The following is a 13,384-nucleotide window of genomic DNA, read 5'->3' on the forward strand; positions in this document are numbered from 1 at the left end:
AGAAACTAGAATTTTTCATGAATGAAAGAGAAGAAGAGATGTGTCTGGAACTCAGCTGGTCATTTATTTATTTACCCAAATAGTTCAATCATTGAAAAATGCAGCATTGGAGCCATCAAAACTATTTGTGAATTTGACACAAATTTGTTTCATATTTTCAGCACACGTCTCTTTTACCCCTCTATCCGCAACCAAATAAAACAAGGCTAGACTTATTACAAGTTTACATAGGTGCCTTCCTAAAAATTGGAGGAGGTGATGGTGCCCTAATATATCCTGGAAACCAAAGGTTATGTATTCAGGATGTGGGAGTCATGGGTTCCAGTCCACAACATGCCTGATTTAGATTAGGTTTTGGAGTTGGGTGAGGAGGGAGGTCCCATGTTGGTGGTGAATGCACTAATCACTGTGCTTTGGAGGGTTAGGGGTCTCTGTTCTGTTGAAGATGTTCCACTTTGTATAAATAAAATATGCATAGGAGTAGGGTTGGACACCAGGGGCCTCGTCTCCAGCTGAGTGCTAACTGCCAGACTACAGAGTCGTTTTTTTTCTGTCTGTCTCAATGTATGGTTATTTATACAGAATGGAACAGTTTTAGCCAGAGAGCTTGAGAGTGATTCTCTAGGATACCCTGTAGCCTAGTATTTGGGGCAGTGACCTACAACATGGGAGACTGTAACAGTTAGTCCTCCTCTCATCCTGGCATCACCTCTTTTTTCCATTTTCAGGACTCAGACTCCTCCATTCCTGAGTCCTTAAAATAATTTTCTTGGCCTAATTTATTTATATATAATTCAAAATAACACTCAGACCTAGAGCTTCTCTCTACAAAAATGCTCATCTCCCTTGGCTACTCCCAGGCCTCCCCACTTGGAGGCATTTGTCCCTTGTACTTCATAGTTAGTCCCGGAATACTTCCTCTTCTCCCTCGAGGTGATCTGAGCCTTCCAGCTTCACTTTTGATTCTCTCCTGCCTTTTGCAGGATGGTCTTAGCCCACCCCAGTGGTTCTGGAGCAGTTTTTAAAATGGAGTGCTGAGAGTCCTTGAACCGAATTCAACAAGATGTCCCGTGGCACCATATAGACTAACAGATATTTTGGAACGTAAGTTTTCGTGGGCAAAGATCTGGTTTTTCAGATGCATTGGATGAAGCAGGTCTTCGCCCCGAAAGCTAGTGGTCCAAAAATCTGTTAGTCTATAAGGTGCAACAGGACTTCTTGTTTTTGCAGATACAGACTAATATGGCTACCCCCTGACACTTGAACCAAAGTGTAAATCTTGTATATAATAGAAACCATTTCAATTTGGGGTGCTGCATCATCCTCCACATCGCTAGTTCCAGCACCTATGTCCCAACCTTGTTGGAGTCTCTTTGCTCTAGCATCTCAGATGCCCCTGCATCTTTCTGGCTTGCTGCAGCTTCACTCTGTGTACACCTGTGAGGCAAGACACAGCCCGTGGGCCAGATGCAGCCCACCAAGCCTTTTAATCTGGCCCATGGCAGCTCCTGTGGGAGTGGGGTGTGGGGGGAGACACAGCGTTGGATGCTGCCCCCTATCCTACCAAAATTTCTCAGCTCCCATTAGCCAGTTTCAAGTGCTGCCTGTGTCAGCAGCAAAATCTCTCGGGTCTTATTGGCTGGAAACTGGCTAATGGGAGCTGAGAGATTTTGCTGGGGGCAGGGCAGCTCATAAAGCTCTACCCCTCCCCAGCGCAGAGAACCACGTGGAATAGCTAGTGGGCTGGGGCTGCTGGCAGGAAGAGAAGCCTGCCTGAAAGTGCTGCTGGCCAGCATTTGCTTTGGTAAGCTCCTTCCAGACACAGCCTGCCTTTGACATTGCACACCAGCTCCCTCTCAGACCATGCACCCATTGAATCCCCTCTCCCCATGCCAGACTCCTCTCCTGCACCCATTCCACCCCACCAAGACTCTGTACCCCAATATCCTGCCGCAGGTCAATACCCCATCCCAAACCCTGCATCTCTTTATCCCTTCTCCAGGTCAGAATCCTCTCCTGCACCCATACCCACTCTTGGACCCTGCATTCCCTTCTGCACCTCAGTTCCCTGCTCCAGGTCACAAGCCCTCCTTCACCCAAACTCCCTTGCACAACCCACACCCCTTTGTGAAGCTTAGTCCCTTACCCGAACCTCTATTCTGCACCCAACCTCCATTCCAGACCTTCCACCTTCTCCATTAATATTATGAAAGAGTGCAGCCTTGACCACTTATCAAATTCTTAGTGTGGCTCCCCCACCAAAAATTATTTGCCCACTCCTGATTAATAGAGTACAGGCAGTGCACATGAGGTTTCATGCTGGAATGAAACACAGTTTCTATTATCAGAGAGGTAGCTGAGTTAGCCTGTATCTTCAAAAACAAGAAGTCCTGTAGCACCTTATAGATTAACAGATACTGTAGTGTGTAGGTAAAGGCCACAGTGAAAGTGTCCATCAGTGGGGAAAGGGTCAGGCGTCTTCTCCCTGTTGGAGCCTTTCATTATTGTGAGGAGAGACTCCAACATGGGGAGGCAACAAAATATTGTTTTGCCTAATGTTCTATAGTCATGGTGTTCATTACGTTCCTTAGCAGCAGGACTACTTTATTTCTAACAGCCCAGCTGGATTTGATAGTATCTCCAGAAGTTTCTGGGCTTTCATAAGTAAGTTGTGAAAAGACAATTGTAGGATAGGAAGGGGAATTAATATGTTTGTGCGAGGACTTTACATTAAACGAAACAGAAGAAGAATGAGCAGTGATTTATATTTTTTAAAAAATTAATGCCATTCTTGTAGTGCAAGTGCTTCATTCATGTGTAGGCATTGGCTGGTATTTTGGCAGATCTGCAATGTGACAGTTAGATTATAGCTATTGGCAACAGCAGCTGTTTTTACTCCATCTGTTTGTATCTCCAGGAAAATCAATATAGTTTTTCAAATACAAACCATTCTACAAATATTACATTGAGAAGTGGGATTTGTTGTAATGGGTGAATTCATACTTTTATTGAAGCTAATAGAAGCGAGAGGGAAGTCCGAGTGAATTAAGCCGTGGGGGCGGGGGGCAAGACTCCTAATGTGGTAGGCTATAATGTAAGGCTGAGGGCAGTTTGAATTAATTAGGTCTCCAGAAAGTAAGTTGAAGTAGGAATCCACATGGACGCTTGGTGCATGGTAATTGAAATGGGAGCAATTATTTGGAAGGGGTCAGATTTTTTGACTGTAGAATCCAAGGGTGAAAGCATGGTGCCATTAACATCTGTGTTTTACAACTGATTTCAGTTGGGACAGGTTTCATCCAGTGTGTGCAACACTGAAGCACAAGCTATTTTAAAGGAAAATCATGAAAGCATAATCCACTGGTTAGTTAGTGCATGTTAGGTATCCACCTGAGTGCCTGACTCAGCGAAGATATGGTTTTCTTATGGCTTTGAGATGGAAGGACACAGACTTAGCTTTGGAGGTGCCCAGTTCAGTCTCCAGCATGCCAGTCAGGACGGAAGCCATCAGAAGTGGGTCTAAACTAGAATTCAAATTGTTGTGGGTATTAGACTCTTGAGACAAGTTACTTCCTGTCCTCTCTAACCCCCTGGCAAGTGTGTGTTATTTGTGTATCTCTCTATCCAGTTCCCAAACTGTGTTTTTGTTACAGTAGTGATTGGCTCTGAGGAGTCTAAGTATCTTGAGTCAGCTTTCAACTCTAGAGGTCCTATGTTTAGTCCCTGGTGCTTAGCCAGGATGATGGCCATCTCAAAGCCATTTACTTATGTTTTCCTTCCATTGCCTGCAAACTTGCCGACTGTATGTGAATATGAGAACCAGTCTTATATCTAAATCATGTAAATGCGCAATGCATTGGTGGTAAACCAAGTACCCTGACACATGTGGTCACTCCTTGCCAACTTCCCTAATCAGTTTTCTGCCCTGATGCTGAACACTTCTTGCCTGGGTATGGCTCCCACATTGCTGGTTGGTGTTGCTGGGAGCCGTTTGCAGTTTTGCTGTCACCGAGTTTCTCTCACACACTTCTGTGACAGGAGGGCTGAAGAGGTCTCTTTGCATGGCTGCAGAACCAGTAGCACCCAGTCCTTGAAGGCACCCTGACTGATACTGATTGACATATTTTTTTTTAGACAAATTCAGTGTGTCAGTGTAACCCACACACCTAGGTGTGGTTCACTGTCCCATGTAGTGGCACCTTGACCATTTACACAGAGAACAAATGAATCTCCTCTACAGCCTTAGCTGAGAGCCGGCAGGCTTTTATCTCAAACTATGTAACTTAAAAGGTAACTGTCTAGACCACTGTACAGATTGCTCTGCATGGTCTCCAGCCTAACTCTAGAAGGGATTGAAAAACACATAGCAACTCTGAAAATTTAATCTGCCTCACTTATCTGAGGTTCCTTGCCCTACATGAGGCTCCCCATGCTTGGCTGGCAGCAATGGCTCTTTGGCTGTTGTCAGGATCAGGTCCTGGATCACTGCACAGCTGGACTCCCCCAGTTACTTGCTCCTCATCTGCCTTCTTTCCCTTGTTTACCACTTCCTCCTTGCTGTTGATGGCAGGGGCCAGTGACTTTGGCTCCTCAAGTGCTGTGGGTTGCAGGGATTGTGTCTGCCATGTATGGCATATAGTCCTTTGTAAAAGCAGCAAGTGTACGGCTTGGCACCAGATTGATTGATGGGCTCTCTGGTCTTTTGTAATGCTCTCCTTTAAATATTGTTGCAACCAATCTAGCTGTTGCTGAAGTAAAATTTGCAGTCTGTAATTCTCAGCATCACTCCATGCACCTTCTTGGATGAGAAATAAAACACCTTTCACCTTCCAGTCATCCTATATAGTGCTTAACTTTAATAAAAGATTGCATTCTTCTGTTTGCAGCTCATCTACTTTTTTCCTGAAGTCCTTCGCAATGCTTAAATTATTCTAATCTGGTCTGGGTGGCCTTTTACTATTCACTTCGTGCCAACGTTACTTCTGACATCTCAATTTCTGACTGTCTCAGTTTCATTACCTGAAAATAGTAGGCGTAGGATAGGTATCTCCTGTTGTCCCCTGTGGGTTAAGACTCCTGCAAAGAAGTCATTTAGCACTTCTGCAATGTTTTTGTCTTCCTTAATTGATCTCTTTGCTACTTGGCCATTCAGTTTTTTTTAATCCTGTAATCTGCACCTTTGCTCCTAGTTCCTCCTATCTGAGGTAACTGGGGATTTCAGACAGGCTCATTCAGACTGTGGTGATGGTGGATTCCTTCCCTCATGTCTAGAATCCTGAAAATATTAACTTTCTCAGAATCTCAGTTATAAGGTCTGTAATTTCTACTGAGTGCTTATCATGTTTCAGAAACTGAAAAAACTTCCCTTTAAATCTCTCAGCACACTGTAGTTATGTTTCATCATTTAAAAAGTGGAATTCTAGAGGCCATCTACTCAAGCAGGAAGGGAGAATTTGAAAAATAACCTTTTCCCACTTTTCCCAACTTTATTTTCACAAAGATGTGGTAGGTGGCTATTAGGATTTACTATAGTTTCCATCCCATGCTCCTGTTCATTTGAACCAGGATCTCTCCATAAAGGCTGTGGTGAGGGGACAGCTGTATTCTCTGTCTTGAAGTGGTTTCCCTCCACTTTCTCCAGAACCTCGCCCTTGACTTTTCTGCCATGTGTGACCTTAAGGGAGTACATGACTGCAGGTGTCATGATTCTCAGGGTCATTGAAACATGCAGGCCTCTCCACCACTGCAAGGTAGTGATCCATAGAGAGGAAATGTGAGTGTATGTATTTTACACACACACACACACACACACACACACGTGTATACTGTATAAAATGTTTGAAAAGTTCCAGTTGGTTATGTTACATTAGCACAGTGGTTTTCAACTTTTTTTAATTTGCAGACTCCTGTAAAATTTCTAATTGAGGTACAGACTCCTTGGGAAATCTTATACTCTAGATTCCCACAGACCACAGATCGAAATTCACTGATCTACAGTAGTGACAAACTTTTATGGATTCCTTAGATATAGTCTGTGAACCCGCAGGGGCCTGAGAACCACAGGTTGAAAACCACTGCATTAGCAGATCATGAAAATGTTTTTGCTGTATATGAAAATATTTGGTTGAGAAATAAATCAAATGCTTTAAAGTAATGTTCATGCCAATCAGCAACTTCTCTTACTAAAATTATTACCGCATTACACGTACAAGTTAAACTATAAATATAATGGTATAATAATAGTTAACGTTACATATACACAGGTTATGGTTGTGGTGTCTTGATTCTTGTGGGTTGAAGTTCTCAAATGTTGACAGATCTTTCTGAATTCAATTTAAAGAGACATTCTCAGCTGTGTGCATCTGATGAAGTGGGTCTTTGCCCATGAAAGCTTATGCTCCAAAATATTTGTTAGTCTATAAGGTGCCACAGGACTTCTTGTTGTTCTTGAAGATACAGACTAACACGGCTACCTCTCTGATAATTCTCAGCTATAGTAGTTCAAACCTAAAAAAGTAAGTTTTGAGGGATGGAGGGAGATTTTGCAAAAGCTAAAGCTTTCAGTAAATTGAAAATAAATGTAAACATTTTTGAGTTTGAATTCGCCTGCAGTAATAGTAAACCAAATATTTGCAACTTTTGATATTGCAAGAGGCAAGGGGCCATTGAAGACAGAGGTCAGAATTATCTTTTGGCCAAGTGGCTGCAGCAGATTTATTAAAACTTTAATATAACTAAATTTATATTATAAAGACAGCCTGCCCTCCCAGTAGAAAAAATGGGGAAGGCCTCACCTGGTCCAGCTAATTATCAACTTACTCAAATTTTCACGGGTAAAATGCCAAAGCTCATTACCAAATAAATAAAATTGTTAGTCTTTAAGGTGCTGCAGGACTGCTTGTTTTAGATGAAGCTACAGACTTAACATGGCTAGTCCTCTGAGACTATGCTTGTTGTCAGTATCTGTACTGACCACCACTGAGCTACAGTAGTGAAACCATCCTGGCTGATAATTTGACAATTACTTGTGCACAAATATTTGCAGGAGTCCTATTCTTTCTCTAGTTGATGTGAGATTTAGAAAGAGACTTTCAGGTGTACCGACAGTTTTTTGTTTGTTTTTTTTAAAAATGTGGAAATTGATGCTGAAGATAGAAGCTACATCTACACTACAGCGCTCTTTTGAAAGATGAGCTCCTGGAAGGTATCTACTGGAAGATGATCTTTTGAAAGAGAACACCTGCACACAGAAAGTGGGTGGATAGGATCTGCTCTTTCAAAAGACCTCTGCTCTTTTGAAAGAGAGCATCTACCCGGCTACAGGTGCTCTTTCAAAAGAACAGAGCAGAAAATGCCATTGATGGAGCCGCATGGCTGATAAGCCCTGCTGGGGCCCTCAGCCAGATGCTCCCTTAAAGGGCCTTTCCCAAACACCCTCACACCCTCGCCCCGCACCTGCTGAGGGCTGGCCAGCTGCTCCAAGCAAGCAGAGCCTGTGTCAGGGTTGGTCAGCAACGCCCAGTGGATCCCCATCAGCAACTCGTGGACTAGAGCTGGTCATCCTGAGTGCCATGGTCGGCCAGCTGGCCACAGTGCTTGCAGCTGCCCTCCACTTCCTCCTTGGGGTGAGCCCTTCCTGCTGCGGCCCAGGAGCCTTTCCACCCGAGATCCTGCTGGTGCTGCCCCTGAGTTGCCTGGCACCTTTGGAGCCACCCCAGCAACTGGAGGAATGGCTGGTGTTGGGGGAGTGGGATAATGCCAGATGGCTGCAGAATTTCTGAATGAGGAAGTGTACCTTCTTCCTCGAGTGTCCGCATGGGTGCTCCATGATAGGTGTCGGGCTCGCCCCGGCGCCGCAGGTCGGATCTTTCCAGCAGTTTCTGCCGGACTGCACATGCGCCGGCGCGCGCCACTCCCTTGCATGCTCCTGGCCACGTGCGCGATCCGGTCCCCACCAGTTCCTCTTTAACCGCCATCGGCTGCAGACGGAATCCGCTCAGGCTACGGCCAGAGTTAGCGTATTTAATGTTTTTTAAGTGTTTAGAGTTTCTTTTTCAGTCTTTTAGCTTAAGTTAGCTTGTTATTGTTTTAAAAAAAAAAAAAAAAAAGAGAGTAAAAAGTAAAGTTTTACAGCCTTAGTAGCAAGCGGAGCAGCGGAGGCCTGGGGACGTAAGGCCATTAGGCCTCCTGCCGCGGCAGGCTGAGTCCGAGAGGGGAACAGGCACAGAGAAGGTGCTAAGTACCCTATTAACAACTCAAAGACTCACCACAGTGTCCTCTTCAGGATTCAAAAAGTGTGTCATGTCGCGAAGCGATGCTGGCCTCCGATGGGCACCGTCAGTACATTAGGTGCCTCGGGGAATCTCATGTCACCCAGAAATGCTCCTTCTGCGCAAAGCTCACAGCCAGAGCAAGGAAGGACAGAGAGATGCGGCTGAATATGCTGCTCTTTGACAAGGCCCTCCAGCCAGATGTGCCGGAGCGGCCTCAGCAGGAGGGACCCGCAGGGGCCCATAAAAGGAAAGCTGCTTCCCAAACCCCATCAGCGCAAAAACGGAGGAAGCTTTCATCAACCCGATCCCTGCCGGCAGCCACAGCGAGCGGGATGGGTGGAGCGCATAGCCCCCAGCTGCAGTCACAGCTGAGCAGCGGCGGCGCGGAGACGCACGTGGCAGAGGCTGAGCCTCTGATAATCAAACAGCCGCCCCGCACCGCGGGCAGGGCGGCGGCCAGGCAAGCGCCAGAATCGGTGGCACCGCAGCTAGCGGCACCGACCCCTGGGGAACCGGCGGTGCAGAGCTCACAGGCACGCGGCCTGCAGGCATCGGGGGAGACCACCTGCGCGGCACCGCAGCGGAGCGTGCCGAGCGCGGCGCAGACAGCGGGGCCGAGATCCCCGACGCGGAAAGGGGTGGAGCCAGCCCCACAGGGGAGGGGAAAGGCAGCACGGAAAACCCGGCACCGCAGCCCTTCTCCAGACAGGGCTGCAGGGCTACTCGCTCTAAGCCCTCCACTTATGCTGCGGACTCCAACGAGGCGGCAGTTGTCACCTCCAGTATATCCTGAGCCCCCATCCCCATTCCTACAGCCAGCATCACCATGACTCGGACCACCGTGGCCCTTCCTGGGCTTTGAACCCCTGGAGTACTGCCACAAATCAGTCTCTCCATTATCTCAATCACCCAGACGATCTTGCTCCCCCAGACGCAGGGTGTATGCGCCTCCAGAGTGGTCCAGGGCTCCATCTCCGGAACAGTGCCCGTGTTGCCATGGTCGCCCCTATCACGCGGGGCATAGACACCATAGGCATACTCCCAGGGACAGATCCCCCCAGACGGTTCAATATCCCCGAGGGCAATCGCGGACGGGGACGGAAACGCAGATATCTCAGGGGGAGTTGATTTTGGAACCCCGAGATTTTCCTTCGCAAGTATCTAGCGAGAGGATGTATCACCGTCAACAGGACCCAGAGGGGTCCAGAGAGGCTTACCCTAGCGGTTCCTCGCTATCTTCCCCTGACGAGGCCATGGCCCCGGGGACGTCCATCCTCTGGGCGATCTCAAACAGTACCAAGAGCTATTTAAAAGGGTGGCCTCCACGCAAGGCATCCAAACAGCAAAGGTGCAGGAGAAACACCATAAGCTCCTTAAAACCTGAGACCTCCGGCCTCTTCCAAAATAGCTGTTCCTCTTGATGAAGCAATCATGGAGTCTGCCATCACAATATGGCAGACCCCTGCATCCACTCCGCCTATAAACAAGATAGCGGATAAGAAGTACTTCGTCCCGGCGAAGGGCATGGAGTTCCTGTTCAGCCACCCGCAACCAAATTCTCTGGTGGTGGAATCGTCTCAACAGAGGTTGAAAACTTCTCAGTACAAGACAGGGGGAACGGACAAAGATGCCAAGAAACTAGAGTTGTTTGGCAGAAAGGTCTACTCCTCCTCTACCCTACTATTGAGAATGGCGAATTACGCAGCGCATCTAGCGAACCATAATGTTGACATCTACTCCAGGCTGACTTCCCTCATGGACTCGCTTCCAGAAGACACGAAGCCGGTGCTCAAGGCCATCGTGCAGGAAGGCTACGCAGCCTCGAGGACAGGAGTTCATATCGCCCTAGACGTAGTGGATACGGCAGCACGCTCAACAGCTACCGCAGTGGTCATGCGCAGGGAGTCCTGGCTCCAGACATCAGGTATCCCAAGGGATCTGCAGGTGAAGATTGTTGATGTCCCCTTTAACACACAGAAGCTGTTTGCTGAATCAACTGACTCGGTCCTTCATTCCAGTAAAGACTCAAGAGCTACTCTCAGGACCTTGGGGATTTACACCCCTCCATACAGAAAGAAAAAGTATTACCCCCAACAAAGATGATACCAGTATCAACCACAGCATCCCCAGTACCACAGGGGCTACGAGCAAGGGCGACATCAACAGCACCAACAGTACAGAACTCCCAGGTGACGTTCTCAATAGAGCCGTGCATCCTCGGGGCAGGGCCAAAGGCCACAAGTTTGACACACAGATCGAGGGCTGCACTATCACTATCATCGCGCAATGTCATCCGAAGCTACTATTCCACCATCGCCTCTGACCATTCTACGACCAGTGGCAAAAGATCACCACAGACAAATGGGGTACTGGAGATCATAGCCACGGGTTACGCGATTCCCTTCCAGTCGCTCCCACCACCACGACCTCCACCCAGACCCCACCTAAAGGACACCTCCCACGAAGCGAGACTCAAGCAGGAGGTAGACCATCTTATGCTTATAGGGGCAGTGGAAAGAGTGCCGGAGCAACTCCGAGGGAAAGGGTTCTACTCAAGATACTTCCTCACGGAGAAAAAGACAGGAGGCTGGAGGCCCATCCTAGATCTTCGAGGCCTCAACCGGTACTTGCGCAAGCAACGCTTTCGGATGATCACAGTCGCCTCTATACTTACGGCACTGGACGATGGAGATTGGTTCGCAGCCCTCGACTTACAAGACACGTATTTCCACATAACTATTCACCCGGCTCACAGGCGTTTTCTCCGGTTTATGGTAGGCAAAGAACATTTTCAGTACAAGGTTCTGCCGTTCGGCCTCTCCTTGGCCCCCAGAGTCTTCACCAAGACCTTGGCAGTGGTGTCAGCCTACCTGCACAGACAGGGGGTGTTTATATTCCCATATCTGGATAACTGCCTACTGAAAGGGGCCTTAAAGGAGGAGGTACTTTGCATGATACGCATCACAGCAGACACGTTCTCTTCGCTGGGCCTGGTCATCAATCTGCCAAAATCAAAGATAGACCCCACACAGGACATAGAGTTCATAGGGGCACGTATAAATTCCATCACAGCAAGGGTTTATCTACCAGATGCCCGCTTTTGCACCATTGGTTCCCTTGTGCAAGTCATCACCTTCAGCCTTACGGTGCCGGTTCTGACATGCTTACAGCTGCTGGGCCACATGGCAGCAGCAACATTGGTGGTACAGAACGCCCGATTGCATATGCGCAGCATGCAGCACTGGCTGGCGAACGTCTACAAACCGGCAGCACACACTGTCCACAGGGTGGTGTCGCCCACGACAGAGGTGCGCAGATCCCTGCAATGGTGGGTGAACCCCAAGAACATGCTAACAGGGGTGCCCTTTCACCAACCACAGATATCTGTTTTTCTCACTACCGACGCCTCCCACATAGGGTGGGGAGCACACATGGGCGAAAAGGTGACGCAAGGACTGTGGTCCTCCACGGAACAGTCACTGCACATAAATATACTGGAGCTCAGAGCAGTGTTCAACGCCTGCAAACACTTTTGAGACCATATACAAGGCAAAGTAGTCGGGATCAATACAGACAATACCTCCACTATGTTTTATATAAATCAGCAAGGAGGAGCTCGGTCCCATGCCTTATGTGTGGAAGCAGTCCGATTGTGGAACTGGTGCATCGCCAACAATATAACCTTGAAAGCCCCTTATTTACCAGGCGCTCAGAATGTGAAGGCAGACCAGCTGAGCAGGCGCTTCGCACTCACACAGGAGTGGCAGATCCGTTCCGATCTGCTACGACCAATTTTTCACGCATGGGGCTTTCCCCAGATAGACCTGTTTGCCACTCAATACAACAAGAAGTGCCCACAATACTGCTCCAGGGCAGGACTGGGACGGGGGTTCCTGGGGGACGCATTCGCAATCCCGTGGAGGGGCCCCCTGCTCTACGCATTTCCTCCCACAGTGTTTATCCACAAAGTCTTGCAGAAAGCCAGGAGAGAGAGAGCCCGAATGATCCTAGTAGTCCCAACGTGGGATCGACAGCAATGGTTCCCTTTACTCCTGTGCATGTCGGACTGTCCACCGATGCCCCTTCCGGTGGCGCCAGATCTGCTCACGCAAGCCCAGGGGTCCATAGTGCATCCACACCCCCGAGGCCTGCGACTGCAAGCATGGTTAATCCATGGCTCAGCTCCCTAGAGAGCACGTGTACAGAGGGAGTGCAACAAGTTCTAGAAAGTAGCAGGAGCACTTCCACCAGGAAGCCCTATAAGCAAAAATGGACTTGATTCACTGCATGGTGTTCTACCAAGCAATTAGTCCCCCTTGCTGCGCCTATACCTGTAATATTAGAGTATTTACTGGACCTCAAGAGGCGGACTCTCCCTATCCTCGTTGAAGGTCCACCTTGCCGCTATATCGGTTTTCAGATATGAAGAGGAAGGGCACACGGTGTTTGCCCATCCCATGGTTACTAGGTTCTTCAAAGGGCTGGTAAACCTATACCCACCTCGGAAACCGCTTCCACCTTCGTGGAGCTTGGACCTGGTGCTTAATGCGCTAACGGGATCACCGTTTGAACCCTTAGCCACGGTTTCCCTCCGTCTCCTTACGATAAAGATGACCTTCCTTCTTGCAATCACGTCAGCTCGCAGGGTGAGCGAGCTTGCGGCGGTTATGGCAATGCCACCCTGCACAGTATTTTCCAAGGAGGCGGTAACCTTATGGCTGCATTCAGCCTTTGTTCCCAAAGTTTCTTCAGAGTTTCATATTAACGAACCTATCGTTTTACCCTCGTTTTATCCAAAGCCTCATAACTCCAACAAAGAGGTGCGCCTACACCTCCTGGACGTGAGGAGGGCGCTGGCTTCCTATATAGACAGGACTAAGTCCTTCCGGAAAACGGATAGACTCCTAGTCTCTCTCGCTCCCAAATCAAAAGAAGAAGGTCTCTCTTTGCAGAGAATCTTGAAGCACATTGTATCCCGCATAAAAATGTGCTACGAACTTAGAAAGACTCCTTTACTGGCCCCACCTAGGGTTCACTCCACTAGGGCGGTGGTGGCATCAACAGCCTTTTTCAAGGGCATTGCACTAAAAGACATTTGCACAGCGGCGACC

At 48.2% G+C, this 13,384-nt stretch overlaps 1 protein-coding gene across 2 annotated transcripts in view; it reads left to right on the forward strand.

Moving 5' to 3' along the window:
* BLTP3B (bridge-like lipid transfer protein family member 3B) overlaps window positions 1–13,384 on the forward strand; it is a 120,496-nt gene that overhangs the window by 22,147 nt on the left and 84,965 nt on the right. The gene's annotated exons all lie outside the window — the stretch shown is intronic.

The sequence above is a fragment of the Carettochelys insculpta genome, chromosome 1, assembly GCF_033958435.1.
Source record: "Carettochelys insculpta isolate YL-2023 chromosome 1, ASM3395843v1, whole genome shotgun sequence".
In the NCBI taxonomy this organism is placed as follows: Eukaryota; Metazoa; Chordata; order Testudines; family Carettochelyidae; genus Carettochelys; species Carettochelys insculpta.